This window comes from Scyliorhinus torazame, chromosome 21 (genome assembly GCF_047496885.1).
Source record: "Scyliorhinus torazame isolate Kashiwa2021f chromosome 21, sScyTor2.1, whole genome shotgun sequence".
In the NCBI taxonomy this organism is placed as follows: Eukaryota; Metazoa; Chordata; class Chondrichthyes; order Carcharhiniformes; family Scyliorhinidae; genus Scyliorhinus; species Scyliorhinus torazame.
In genome coordinates this window covers 643,807-657,170 of record NC_092727.1, presented here as the reverse complement: position 1 = coordinate 657,170, position 13,364 = coordinate 643,807, and the positions used below count along the sequence as shown (strand labels likewise).

General features: G+C 48.2%; 1 protein-coding gene across 1 annotated transcript in view; it reads right to left on the bottom strand.

The window, feature by feature from the left end:
* LOC140398724 (rho guanine nucleotide exchange factor 12-like) overlaps window positions 1-13,364 on the bottom strand; it is a 111,449-nt gene that overhangs the window by 42,023 nt on the left and 56,062 nt on the right. The gene's annotated exons all lie outside the window — the stretch shown is intronic.

Sequence of the window (13,364 nt, the reverse complement as noted above, 5' to 3'; positions counted from 1 at the left end):
AGATGATAACAATTTATTGTTTTAAAAACCATTAGACCTGCTGTGCTGGTGATCTTCAACCTGTGTCCGCTGTCCTTCATTTCAGTAATGTTTCTCAGTCTATCATTGCCAATTCATGCCCAATCAGTTACCTTTCTTGAGATTCAGACCCTGGTCTCAGAATCAACTAACTCACTAGCCACCTTGATAAAGAATTCTACCATATTATGGTCACTCATCCCCAAGGGTTCTCTCTCAACGAGATTGCCAACTAATCCTTTCTCATCGCACAACACCCAGTCCAAGATGGCCTGCTCCCTTGTTGGGTCCTCAGCATATTGGTCCAGAAAACCATCCCCTACACACTCCAGACATTCCTCCTCTGTTGCACTGTGACTAATTTGATTCACCCAATCTGTATGCAGATTAAAGTCACCCATAATCACAGATGTTCCTTTATCACATGCATTCTGGGCAGCACTGTGGCTCAGTGGTTAGCACTGCTGCCGCAAGCCATTGAGGACCCGGGTTCGATTCTGGTCCCGGGACCCTGTCCGTGTGGAGTTTGCATATTCTCCTCATGCCTGCGTGGGTCTCACCCCACAACCCAAAAAGATATGCAGGGTAGGTGGATTGGCGACGCTAAATTGCCTCTTAATTGGGAAAAAAAGAATTGGATACTTTAAATTTATTTCTAAAAGATAGAAAATAAACTTCTATTCGGAGCGGCACGGTGGCACAGTGGTTAGCACTGCTGTGTCGCAGCTCAAGGGTCCCAGGTTCAATTCTGGCCTCAGGTGACTGTGTGTTGCACTTTCCCCCCAGCGTCTGCGTGGGTTTCCTCCGGGCGCTCCGGTTTCCTCCCACAGTCCAAAGACGCGCAGGTTAGGTGGATTGGCCACGATAAATGGCCCTTAGTATCCAAAAAGGTTAGGAGGAGTTAATGGATTGGAATATTGCAACTAGATCCTCCACAATCTCCATTTTTACTTTCCCACACAACCTCTGATGTATCCCAGACAGACTGGATGTCTTTTCTCCTGTGAGCATTGTCATGTTCACAATAATGCAGTATAATTTGGGCAGCATGGTAACACACGTGGCTAGCACTGTGGCTTCACAGCTCCACGGTCCCAGGTTCGATTCCCCGCTGGGTCACTGTCCGTGCGGAATCTGCACGTTCTCCCCGTGTGCGCGTGGGTTTCCTCCGGGTGCTCCGGTTTCCTCCCACAGTCCAAAGATGTGCAAGTTAGGTGGATTGGCCATGCCAAATTGCCCTTAGTGACCAAAAAGGTTCGGAGGGGTTACTGGGTTATGGGGATAGGGTGGAAGGGCTTAAGTGGGGCAGAGCAGACTCAATGGGTCGAATGGCTTCCTTCTGCACTGTATGTTCTATAAGCTTTTAAAAAATATTTTTATTCAAGGCATTGTCATAGAAACAAACCGAAACGGAGAACAACTCAATAAACTACCAACACCTACTCCCCCCTGCTCCCCTGATCCCCCCCCTCCTCCGGGCTACCAGGGAGGCAAAGGCCAAAACATCGGCCTCTCTCTCCCCTGGACTCCCGGGATTTCCAACACCCCAAATATCGGCACCTCTGGATTCGGGACCACCTCCACACCCACACCTCGGACATCACGTCCGAGAACCGCTGCCAGAACCCCTCAGTCTTGGACACGCCCAGAACATGTGAACATGATTTGCGGGACCCCCATGCACCGCCCACACCCATCCTCAACCCCCGCAAAGAACTTACTCATTCTCGTCACCGTCATATGCGCCAAGTACCACTTTGACTGGATGAGGCTTAGCCTCACACACAACGAGGACGTGTTCACCTTCCACAGGATCGTCTCAGCCTCCACCTCCACTCCCAGCTCCTCCTCCCATTTACGCTTAATGTCCCCCACCAGGGCTCCCTCCAACTCCATCAATTCCTTGTAGGTATCGAACACTTCAATCTCCCCCCCGTATGTCATCCTTCTGCAATTCCAGGGATGACAGCCCAGGAAAGGGTGGCACCTCTCTCCTTACAAAATCTTGGACCTGCAGGTACCTAAAGCCATTCCCCCAGGGCAGCTCGTACACTTCCTTCAGTTCCTCCAACTTCGCCAATTTCTTCCCCTAAACAGATCGCCAATGCGCTCAATCCCTGCTTCTGTCACCCCAAAACCATGCATCCAGCCCAGCCATGCTGTGGTTATCACAGATCGGTGCCCACACCGAGGAACCCTCCAGCCCCAGATGCTGCCTCACAACCTTAGGGTCAACACCACTGGGCTCACAGAGTACGGAGCCAGCGACAATGGTGGAAGTTAGGGTTAGGGTTACCCCCTTAATCATGATCAATCCTCCAGCCGACACCTCCACCACGGCCCACTTCCTAACCATCGTGATATTGGCGACCAGTAATATCTCATCATATTCAGCATTGCCAGATCGCCCCCGCTCCAGTGAGAGTCAGCGTGTATGGGACACATACTCCAGTAACGGTCAGTGTGTGTGGGACCCGTACCCCTGTGAAGTCAGTGTGTGTGGAACCCGTATCCCAGTGAGAGTCAGTGTGTGTGGGACCCGTACCCCAGTGAGAGTCAGTGTGTGGAACTGTATCCCAGTGAGAGTCAGTGTGTGACGAACCCGCAGCATCTGAGAGTCAGTTGTGAGGAACCCGTACCCCAGTGAGAGTCAGTGTGTGTGGGACCCGTACCCCAGTGAGAGTCAGTTGTGAGGGACCCGTACCCCAGTGAGAGTCAGTGTGTGGGACCCGTACCCCAGTGAGAGTCAGTGTGTGTGGGACCCGTACCCCAGTGAGAGTCAGTGTGTGTGGAACCCGTATCCCAGTGAGAGTCAGTGTGTGGGACCCGTACCCCAGTGAGAGTCAGTGTGTGTGAGACCCGTACCCCAGTGAGAGTCAGTGTGTGTGGACACCTTACCCCAGTGAGAGTCAGTGTGTGGGGGACCCGTACCCCAGTGAGAGTCAGTGTGTGTGGAACTATACCGCAGTGAGAGTCAGTGTGTGTGGAACTGTACCCCAGTGAGAGTCAGTGTGTGGGACCCGTACCCCAGTGAGAGTCAGTGTGTGTGAGACCCGTACCCCAGTGAGAGTCAGTGTGTGTGGACACCTTACCCCAGTGAGAGTCAGTGTGTGGGGGACCCGTACCCCAGTGAGAGTCAGTGTGTGTGGAACTATACCGCAGTGAGAGTCAGTGTGTGTGGAACTGTACCCCAGTGAGAGTCAGTTGTGAGGGACCCGTACCCCAGTGAGAGTCAGTGTGTGTGTGACCCGTACCCCAGTGAGAGTCAGTGTGTGTGAGACCCGTACCCCAGTGAGAGTCAGTGTGTGTGGACACCTTACCCCAGTGAGAGTCAGTGTGTGTGGAACCCGTACCCCAGTGAGAGTCAGTGTGTGTGGGACCCGTACCCCAGTGAGAGTCAGTGTGTGTGGGACCCATACCCCAGTGAGAGTCAGTGTGTGTGGGACCTGTACCCCAGTGAGAGTCAGTGTGTGTGGGACCCGTACCCCAGTGAGAGTCAGTGTGTGTGGAACCCGTACCCCAGTGAGAGTCAGTGTGTGTGGGACCCGTACCCCAGTGAAAGTCAGTGTGTGTGGACACCTTACCCCAGTGTGTGTCAGGGACAGAGATCCCCAGAGCTGCTGCCTGTGTTGTCAGTGAACTGGGCTGATATCAAGGGCGTTTTGACGAATCTGCAAAACTGTGATAAATGTGGCCACACCTCCTGGCCACACAAATGAGTGCCAGAGTCCAACATCCTTCACAAAATTACAATCCCAAACCCTTTTTCCAATGATTATAAAACCCTCCTGCAGATGATTGCTTTTCAAATGAATCCATCTGGAATAGGGCATTGGAGATTCACCTCTCCTCGAACATTTTCCTGGTATTTTAAGGAGTAACATTCAGTTTAGAGAATGCCTCATGTAGTTCAGCACAAAGCTATAATGTTGTTACGGATTGATAGGCCCGGTTTGCTGCCTATCGTAGCCTGCCCACAGATACTGCAATCGGGACACCAACAGGCCAGGCTGTTACTCAGTGCGACTCTACACTGAAATTCACTCAGGCACACGGTGGAAAGATAACTGACTGACGTTCCACCCAATCTCAGAGCAGAGACGTATGGTTGGTAAACAAGTCTGTGTATTAACCCACTGAAAAACAGTTTGCATGAAGCACGGACATTTCCTGTCAACATTGGAGAATAAAGAGCAGGACCTTCACTGTTTACCTGATCATTAATCAAACCAAACAAATTCCATCCGAACATATCCTTCAGCTAATGGAAATACTGAGGTTTTTCACAGCACCATGTCTGTGCAAGTCAAATGACGGTCACAGGGTCTGCCAGGGCGGTCACAGGGTCTGCCAGGGCGGTCACAGGGTCCGCCAGGGCGGTCACAGGGGCCCCCAGGGCGGTCACAGGGTCCGCCAGGGCGGTCACAGGGGCCCCCAGGGCGGTCACAGGGGCCCCCAGGGCGGTCACAGGGGCCCCCAGGGCGGTCACAGGGGCCCCCAGGGCGGTCACAGGGGCCCCCAGGGCGGTCACAGGGGCCCCCAGGGCGGTCACAGGGGCCCCCAGGGCGGTCACAGGGTCCCCCAGGGCGGTCACAGGGTCCCCCAGGGCGGTCACAGGGGCCCCCAGGGCGGTCACAGGGGCCCCCAGGGCGGTCACAGGGGCCCCCAGGGCGGTCACAGGGGCCCCCAGGGCGGTCACAGGGGCCCCCAGGGCGGTCACAGGGGCCCCCAGGGCGGTCACAGGGTCCCCCAGGGCGGTCACAGGGGCCCCCATCCAATCTTAAAAGTGCAATGTTGGATCAGGTGTTCAGTGGACTCCCCTGTATCGTCTGTTTTTGCACCAGGAATTAGTCTGACTTGTGGGTTCCATGAACTTGATGTATCCTGACTATTACTCAGAAGAGTTATTCCAGACGGGAGTTGTGTGTCTGTACAAGAAAAAGCAAACATAGGAGCAAATCAGAGAGAACAATGAGACAGGGGAAGATTTACACAGACGGGAGATTTGTGAAGCCAACTGAAAAAACTAAGAGGTCAGCAAAGGGAGGGGCAGATACAGAGCGAGAGTGTGGGGATAGGGCAGATACAGAGCGAGAGTGTGGGGATAGGGCAGATACAGAGCGAGAGTGTGGGGATAGGGCAGATACAGAGCGAGAGTGTGGGGATAGGGCAGATACAGAGCGAGAGTGTGGGGATAGGGCAGACACAGAGCGAGAGTGTGGGGATAGGGCAGATACAGAGCGAGAGTGTGGGGATAGGGCAGATACAGAGCGAGAGTGTGGGGATAGGGCAGAGACAGAGCGACAGTGTGGGGATAGGGCAGAGACAGAGCGACAGTGTGGGGATAGGGCAGAGACAGAGCGAGAGTGTGGGGATAGGGCAGATACAGAGCGAGAGTGTGGGGATAGGGCAGGTACAGAGCGAGAGTGTGGGGATAGGGCAGGTACAGAGCGAGTGTGGGGGGATAGGGCAGATACAGAGCGAGAGTGTGGGGATAGGGCAGAGACAGAGCGAGAGTGTGGGGATAGGGCAGATACAGAGCGAGAGTGTGGGGATAGGGCAGATACAGAGCGAGAGTGTGGGGATAGGGCAGATACAGAGCGAGAGTGTGGGGATAGGGCAGATACAGAGCGAGAGTGTGGGGATAGGGCAGATACAGAGCGAGAGTGTGGGGATAGGGCAGATACAGAGCGAGAGTGTGGGGATAGGGCAGATACAGAGCGAGAGTGTGGGGATAGGGCAGATACAGAGCGAGAGTGTGGGGATAGGGCAGATACAGAGCGAGAGTGTGGGGATAGGGCAGATACAGAGCGAGAGTGTGGGGATAGGGCAGATACAGAGCGAGAGTGTGGGGATAGGGCAGATACAGAGCGAGAGTGTGGGGATAGGGCAGATACAGAGCGAGAGTGTGGGGATAGGGCAGATACAGAGCGAGAGTGTGGGGATAGGGCAGATCAGGAAAAGCTGGGACAGGGTGCACGCTGTTAAATCCCTCAAGCCTGTTGTATGGTTCTATAGAATTAAGGCTACTCTGTACCTCAACTTCAAACTCCGATATCCTTACCCACAAATACCTGTCAATCTGTCTTGAAAGCTCCAACTGATTCTTGGCATCCACCTCCCATTCAAAAGATAGTTCAGATTTCCTCTCCCCTTTGCCTGAAAGTGTGCTCCTCTATATCAGTCCTGCAGTCTCTTTCATTTTAAGATTAGTTCTTAACAGCTCACCAGAAGAAATAGTTTCTACTCTATCAAGTCCTTTATCATCTCATCACCCCGCTATCAAAGACAAGCCAGGTTTATGCAACCCGTCCTGGTACAAATCACCAGGTATAATTCATCTGATTTTAATCCTGACGAATCTGTGCTCCTGCCCTCAATATCGCAGAGCTGTGTTGCCTGAAGCCAAGACGAGGCCTGACCAAGGAGTCTCAAAGCAATCACTACCTTCTCCTTTCCCCAACCACACTCAGATAACAGCCGTTTTTAATTATTTTCTGCAACTTTGCATTAGTTTTGAGGATTTGCATTAATCACATCCCAAATCACTGCTCTGTCCGCTGTAACTTCTGGCTTCAAAATATTCAGAAAGTACGGAGATTCACACTCACACACACGAAGAACGAAAGGAATTAATAAAACAAAGGGCTTGCCCCTTGCTCTCTTATGGTTTAAATTGCAAAGCAATAATTTAAGTGACCAACTTATCAAATATATAAATTTATGTGAAACTTGAAATTCTTGCCAAATGTCCATTGAACGCGTTAAATTTTCTTTCTATAAATGCTGTCATAGAAATCAAATAATTGGTATAATATAAATATTATACTATTTAATATAACCGTCATCATAATTTATCTTTGCATCAGAAATCAGCAGCAAATCAGAAGTGAACAGGTAGGTAATCAAATCCACTGGCAAGATCTAAGCACTTCTGAAAACATGCTCATGTGCTAGAATTCAGTGTACACCAACTCAGCCCATGGGCTCACGTCCTCAGTTATAAAGAGACAATAACAAGCATCTCGGAAAAGGACGCAAGAAAGCTCATTCACACAGACACCCGCTCAGCAGCAACAGCCGCTCACTGACTCTCACCGATTACCTTTCATTCTGTATTGCAAGCTGCAAGAACCTGACACATTTATTCTCTAACTTCACCTCTGCAACCCCTACCCAAGTGTCACAAAACATTTATTCCTTAACCAACCTCACGAACACATTGTCTGCTCATTATTGTACTGCTGTATGTGGGACAGGTGTGCAGACAAATTAATCACCACTATTCCAACATTATACCAGTAATTACACTCCAATGGCTGCAACAATGTTTTGGAATATGCCACTGTTATGCAGGGTGCTATAGGTATGCAGGTCCTACTGCATAAGGACATCTCTAAAGAAAGCAACAGTACAAGAATAGTCTCCAACTTGTGTTCCTGTAATCAAACTTCCATAGCTCACAAGTAACCCCTTTCCCCAACCCCTCCGTCCCCACGCAGCTCACTCACCACTGGGATCCCTCACGCTGCCCACCTGCGCTATCTACCCAACTCTCTGGTCTTTTGACCCAGGCACCACTGAGTCACTCAAACCCTGAATTAGACTGGCACTCAACATGTTCCATGAACCGTACATTGGAACTTCAGTGGGACCTGTTGTCATGTGAGAGTACCTTTAAGAAATGGATGTTTAAGCAATGTGCCTTTAAGGAATGGAGCTAATCATATTGCTGAAGTGATGTCAGAGGTTGGGGGGAGCTGAGCTCACTTCAGCTTTTGGTTTCGGTTTGAAAAAGCAGCATGTGTGTGTCGTGTGTGTTTCCAGAGAGCTGCAGGAAGAAAAGCAAGGTGCTGGAGCTGAAGTCAACCAAGCTGATATATCTTTGCCATCCAACAGAAAATATATATATTAACTGTGACCTTCTGTGTTACTGTTTTGAAGGTTGGAATCCTTTTGGATGTTTGAAGGAACATTTTGAGGGATTATTTAGTGTTGTATTATTTTCGGGGTTATCTTTGAAGTAAGGGGTGTTAAGGGATCCAATGTTTATTTAAAAGGTTAAGTTGAGTTCATAGAAAAAATATTGTTTTGTTTTAAAAACCACGAGTCCATAATTGTAATATCACACATGGAGAACAAGCCATGTGCTTCAAAAGCAAAAATCCATTAAAGGGAGAGGTTGGTTGAACTCCATGATACATTTTGGGATTCTGAAAACACCTCGCCCATAACACTGTTCAAGTACTGACAGATAACAAATCTCCAATGACATTTAAATTCAATGTTCCATTTTCATCCTTTCATCGACCCCAAGAAGATTTAAATATCTGGCACAATCATTCAGCTTTTTCCGGACATCAAACACATGTATACACAAGATGAACGCTGCGATCAATATTCAGACAGATACTCAGGATTAACGCTGTGATCAATATTCAGACACTGGGATACTCAGGATGAACGCTGTGATCAATATTCAGACACTGATACACAGGGTGAACGCTGTGATCAATATTCCGACACTGATACACAGGGTGAACACTGTGATCAATATTCAGACACTGATACACAGGCTGAACGCTGTATTCAATATTCAGACACTGATACACAGGCTGAACGCTGTGATCAATATTCAGACACTGATACACAGGGTGAACGCTGTGATCAATATTCAGACACTAAGATACATAGGGTGAATGCTGTGATCAATGTTCAGACACTGATACACAGGCTTAACGCTGTGATCAATATTCAGACACTGATACACAGGGTGCACGCTGTGATCAATATTCAGACACTGACACACAGGGTGAACGCAGTGATCAATATTCAGACACTTATACACAGGGTGAACGCTGTGATCAATATTCAGACACTGATACACAGGGTGAACGCTGTGATCAATATTCAGACACTGATACACAGGGTGAACACTGTGATCAATATTCAGACACTGATACACAGGCTGAACGCTGTGATTAATATTCAGACACTGATACACAGGGTGAACTTTGTGATCAATATTCAGACACTGATACACAGGGTGAACGCTGTGATCAATATTCAGACACTGAAACACAGGGTGAACGTAGTGATCAATATTCAGACACTGATACACAGGGTGAACGCTGTGATCAATATCCAGACACTGATACACAGGGTGAACGCTGTGATCAATATCCAGACACTGAAACACAGGGTGAACGCAGTGATCAATATTCAGACACTGATACACAGGGTGAACGCTGTGATCAATATTCAGACACTGATACACAGGGTGAACGCTGTGATCAATATCCAGACACTGATACACAGTGTGAACGTTGTGATCAATATTCAGACACTGATACACAGGGTGAACGCTGTGATCAATATTCAGACACTGATACACAGGGTGAACGCTGTCATCAATATCATAGAATTTACAGTGCAGAAGAGGCCATTCGGCCCATCGAGTCTGCACCGGCTCTTGCAAAGAGCTCCCTATCAAGGTCCACACCTCCACACTATCCCAATAACCCAGCAACCCCACCTGACACTAAGGGCAATTTTGGACACTAAGGGTAATTTATCATGGCCAATCCACCTAACCTGCACATCTTTGGACAGTGGGAGAAAACCGGAGCACCCGGAGGAAACCCACGCACACACGGGGAGGATGTGCAGACTCCGCACAGACAGTGGCCTAAGCTGGAATCAAACTTGGGACCTTGGAGCTGTGAAGCAATTGTGCTATCCACAATGCTACCATGCTGCCCAATAGTCAGACACTGGGATACACAGGGTGAACGCTGTGATCAATAGTCAAATACAGATACACAGGGTGAACGCTGTGATCAATATTCAGACACTGATACACAGGGTGAACGCTGTGATCAATATTCAGACACTGATACACAGGGTGAACACTGTGATCAATATTCAGACACTGATACACAGGCTGAACGCTGTGATTAATATTCAGACACTGATACACAGGGTGAACTTTGTGATCAATATTCAGACACTGATACACAGGGTGAACGCTGTGATCAATATTCAGACACTGAAACACAGGGTGAACGTAGTGATCAATATTCAGACACTGATACACAGGGTGAACGCTGTGATCAATATCCAGACACTGATACACAGGGTGAACGCTGTGATCAATATCCAGACACTGAAACACAGGGTGAACGCAGTGATCAATATTCAGACACTGATACACAGGGTGAACGCTGTGATCAATATTCAGACACTGATACACAGGGTGAACGCTGTGATCAATATCCAGACACTGATACACAGTGTGAACGTTGTGATCAATATTCAGACACTGATACACAGGGTGAACGCTGTGATCAATATTCAGACACTGATACACAGGGTGAACGCTGTCATCAATATCATAGAATTTACAGTGCAGAAGAGGCCATTCGGCCCATCGAGTCTGCACCGGCTCTTGCAAAGAGCTCCCTATCAAGGTCCACACCTCCACACTATCCCAATAACCCAGCAACCCCACCTGACACTAAGGGCAATTTTGGACACTAAGGGTAATTTATCATGGCCAATCCACCTAACCTGCACATCTTTGGACAGTGGGAGAAAACCGGAGCACCCGGAGGAAACCCACGCACACACGGGGAGGATGTGCAGACTCCGCACAGACAGTGGCCTAAGCTGGAATCAAACTTGGGACCTTGGAGCTGTGAAGCAATTGTGCTATCCACAATGCTACCATGCTGCCCAATAGTCAGACACTGGGATACACAGGGTGAACGCTGTGATCAATAGTCAAATACAGATACACAGGGTGAACGCTGTGATCAATATTCAGACACTGATACACAGGGTGAACGCTGTGATCAATATTCAGACACTGATACACAGGGTGAACGCAGAGAGCAATATTCAGACACTGATACACAGGGTGAACGCTGTGATCAATATTCAGACACTGGTACACAGGGTGAACGCTGTGATCAATATTCAGACACTGATACACAGGGTGAAAGCCGTGATCAATATTCAGACACTGGGATACAGAGGGTGAACGCTGTGATCAATATTCAGACACTGATACACAGGCTGAACGCTGTGATCAATATTTAGACACTGATACACAGGCTGAACGCTGTGATCAATATTCAGACACTGATACACAGGGAGAACGCTGTGATCAATATTCAGACACTGATACACAGAGTGAACGCCGTGATCAATATTCAGACACTGATACACTGGGTGAACGCTGTGATCAATATTCGGACACTGATACACAGGCCGAACGCTGTGATCAATATTCAGATAACGATACACAGGGTGAACGCTGTGATCAATAATCAGACACTGATACACAGGGTGCACGCTGTGATCAATATTCAGACACTGATGCACAGGGTGAACGCTGTGATCAATGTTCAGACACTGAAACACAGTGTGAACGCAGTGATCAATATTCAGACACTGATACACAGGGTGAACGCTGTGATCAATATTCAGACACTGACACACAGGGAAAATGCAGTGATCAATATTCAGACACTGATATGCAGGGTGAACGCTGTGATCAATATTCAGACACTGATACACAGGGTGAACGCTGTGATCAATATTCAGACACTGATACACAGGGTGAACGCTGTGATCAATATTCAGACACTGATACACAGGGTGAACGCAGTGATCAATATTCAGACACTGATACACAGGGTGAACGCTGTGATCAATATTCAGATACTGACACACAGGGTGAGCGCTGTGATCAATATTCAGACACTGATACACAGGGTGAACGCAGTGATGAATATTCAGACACTGATACACAGGGTGAACGCTGTGATCAATATTCAGACATTGATACACAGGCTGAACGCTGTGATCAATATTCAGACACTGATACACAGGGGGAACGCTGTCATCAATATTCAGACACTGATACACAGGGTGAACGCTATGATCAATATTCAGACATTTTTACACAGGCTGAACGCTGTGATCAATATTCAGACACTGATACACAGGGTGAACGCTGTGATCAATATTCAGACACTGATGCACAGGGTGAACGCAGTGATCAATATTCAGACACTGATACACAGGGTGAACGCAGTGATCAATATTCAGACACTGATGCACAGGGTGAACGCAGTGATCAATATTCAGACTCTGATACACAGGGTGAACGCTGTGATCAATATTCAGACACTGATGCACAGGGTGAACGCAGTGATCAATATTCAGGCACTGATACACAGGGTGAACGCTGTGATCAATATTCAGACACTGGGATACACAGGGTGAACACTGTGATCAATATTCAGACACTGACACACAGGGTGAACGCTGTGATCAATATTCAGACACTGATACACAGGGTGAACGCTGTGATCAATATTCAGACACTGATACACAGGCTGAACGCTGTGATCAATATTCAGACACTGATACACTGGGTGAACGCAGTGATGAATATTCAGACACTGATACACAGGCTGAACGCTGTGATCAATATTCAGACACTGATACACAGGGTGAACGCTGTGATCAATATTCAGACACTGATACACAGGGTGAACGCTGTGATCAATATTCAGACACTGACACACAGGGTGAACGCTGTGATCAATATTCAGACACTGGGATACACAGGGTGAACGCTGTGATCAATATTCAGACACTGATACACAGGGTGAACGCGGTGATCTATATTCAGACACTGATACACAGGGTGAACGCTGTGATCAATATTCAGACAATGATACACAGGCTGAACGCTGTGATCAATATTCAGACACTGATACACAGGGTGCACGCTGTGATCAATATTCAGACACTAAGATACACAGGGTGAACACTGTGATCAATATTCAGACAGTGGGATACACAGGGTGAACGCTGTGATCAATATTCAGACACTGATACACAGGGTGAACGCAGTGATCAATATTCAGACACTGGGATACACAGGGTGAATGCTGTGATCAATATTCAGACACTGATACACAGGGTGAACGCTGTGATCAATATTCAGACACTGGGATACACAGGGTGAACGCGGTGATCAATATTCAGACACTGATATACAGGGCAAACGCTGTGATCAATATTCAGACACTGATACACAGGGTGCACGCTGTGATCAATATTCAGACATTGGGATACACAGGGTGAACGCTGTGATCAATATTCAGACACTGATACACAGGCTGAACGCTGTGATCAATATTCAGACACTGATACACAGGGTGAACGCAGTGATCAATATTCAGACACTGATATACAGGGCAAACGCTGTGATCAATATTCAGACACTGATACACAGGGTGCACGCTTTGATCAATATTCAGACATTGGGA